Below are 2,791 nucleotides of genomic sequence, written 5' to 3' on the forward strand. Positions count from 1 at the left end.
TGTACATCAAACAGTTGTTCAAGTATATGAGTGGAGACAGTGATGGTGAAACACTGTCTCCACTCATATACTAAATAAATCACAAATCACCAGTGATGGTGATTATTTCAATCATGGTTGAGTGTTTCTTTGCTCAATCTTTGAATGAAATGCATTTTATCATTTATTATTTCAGGTATTTATTAAATATTGTTTTTTATTTCCCCAAATCATTATGTTTATTTTCCTTTTATTACTTTATAAACAAACACAGTTTTTGTATTTCTTCATCAATTTTACACAAAAATGACCCATACAGAAACCTTTGATATTTGCTCATTTTTTGCAAGTAACATATTTACTGCAGAAAACTATTCACCTGCCCCTTATTTCACAACTCAACATGGCTGCTTTTGTATATTTGATGCATGTAAGTCTTATTTTGTAATTTATTACCACAGAAAATATTTGATATATTGTGAAAGATAACTAGACATAATATTTGAAAGTTAGGCTAAGGTTACCTTGACCTTGAAATCCATTATTAGTGAGAAAGAGAAACATGTCCAATACTATTAGCTAGCTTGTGGTATTGTGTTATTCTAGCTAGCTAATGTTAGCTAGGTCAACAAAATAAAAGTTGAATAAATGTATGCATAAATCAATACTATTGGTCGCCCTTTATGTCTGTCAGTGTTCCTGTGTCAGTGTTGGCTTCATCACTGTCTCCACTCATATACTTGAACAACTGTTTGATGTACATTTGAAAATATTTGTGTGCTTTTGATTTTCTTTATCCAGAGTTTAGTATGGCTGGTCTCAATCATTCGAGATTAATGACTGAAATGGTTGTAGAGATGCTACAAAACGAACAGGATGAGGAAGATCAAGCGATTCTTAGTCCTGATTCAGAGTCTGAAATATCTGATGCTGATGACCTAGACTATGTGCCACAGGGTCAATCTGGAGTTGTGGGTGTAAATCCAGCTCTCCTAGATGAAGAAGACTCTGTGATGATATTGAAGACTTGTCTGATGAGAAAACTCAGACACAGTACAATAGATTGAGTAAAAATGGTACGCATCTACTCATGTAAGCAGAGAACATGGAGGTGGCCCATGGTTCTGTGGTACAATGTGCTGGATGTTACCACTTTCATTGCCTACACCAGGGGCAGCCAACATTGGTCCTGAAGAGCCACAGTCCTGCAGAGTTCAACTCCAGCCCTAATCAAACACACCTGAAAAAGCTAATCAAGGTCTAAGTGTTACCAGAAAGCTACAGGCGGGTGGGTTTTTATTAAGATTGGAGCAAAACTCTGCAGGACTGTGGCTCTCCAGGACCAATGCTGACCATCTCTGGACTACAACTTCACTTCTTTTTTTCAGTCACATTCACTACAATTCTCTACAGTTGCACTACAGACAGTTCAATTTCAGTATTATCGGTTGTCAGTGATATTTGTATGTTATGTGTGACAAAGTGGCAAATAAACATATTTCAAGTGTTAAATGCGTTGGTCTAAATAACTGCTAAAATTATTATTTTTAAAAGTCTTTATTCTTTTGTTTTATTACGCTTGCATATATGGGTCGTTTTTGACCCATGCGTCTAAACTTGATGTATTAACACAAAACCTAGTAAAAGAATAAAATATTAATTTGTGGTCATTGAAAAAAGATATTTTGAATATTAATGGATCATGAAATTCATAGATCAGGGAATATTAAAAGCTGAAATAAACTGATTTCAAAAGATATAACAAAAAAATGCCCAGCAAAGTATGAAATAACATAGGAAATGAATACGGGTCATTTCAGACCCATGTTGTGCATTAGAAGGGGTTTGCATAACTTGTGTATCAAAAGGATAAATGTGTTAGAAAATGTATTTAATTAACATTATATTAAACTAACAAAGTTAGCATTGTCTTAGTGTTATTCATGCTACAAGGGTCAATTTACTCAGCCATGAAGATGGAGGACAACAAAGAGATTATAGAAAATGACAAAGTAGGTGAAAAGAAAAGTTAGGACCAGGCGACACATGACTAAAACATAAAATGCATTGCAGATCTAGATAAAATATATATTTGGTGAAATATCTTGTCTCATTACTGTATTGTATGAAGAGCAAAGTGACAAGAAAGCAAGTGAGTCCAGAGTAGATGAAGAGAACGTGTAGGACTAGCTACACAACATATTATGAATACATTAAAGATTAGGGTATTGCATTTAAAGGGGTCACATGATGCGATTTTAATTTTTCCTACACCAAATACACAAAATAATGTTCTTTTTAGCAACATCATATGACCCCTTTAAGATCAGAGCATTGCAACTGTTGATTTTTCTTTAAAAATATGTTTGTTTTCTTCATTTATTTGTCATATAATGTCATCTGATCTTCATCAAAGTGGCTACCTTGTTGGAAAAAGTGACTATACCTTGTTGTTAGCTAAGATTTTTTTATGTTTTGTGATAGTTGTTTAGAGTCTCTTGTTTGATCTGAGAATTTAACAGAGAATCGATTCCAAAAGTTGGAATCAATTCCATTAAAGGGAATCGACTCTTCTTTAAGAGATCATTTAAAGGTGACATATCATGAAAATCTGACTTTTCCAGGTTTTAAGTGCTATAATCAGGTCCCTGATGCATCTACCAACCAAGGAAACGTGAAAAAGATTAACCCAGTAACTTTGTTTTGGTAAGCCTTTTTTTGCAAGCGTCAGAAAACGAGCGCGTCTGATTTCGCTCACTTGGTGACGTGGCAAAAGGATCTCATTATAATATTACCGCCCCTTAATCTGTAA

Source organism: Sinocyclocheilus rhinocerous, unplaced genomic scaffold (assembly GCF_001515625.1).
Source record: "Sinocyclocheilus rhinocerous isolate Xijiao unplaced genomic scaffold, SAMN03320098_v1.1 scaffold377, whole genome shotgun sequence".
Classification (NCBI taxonomy): Eukaryota; Metazoa; Chordata; class Actinopteri; order Cypriniformes; family Cyprinidae; genus Sinocyclocheilus; species Sinocyclocheilus rhinocerous.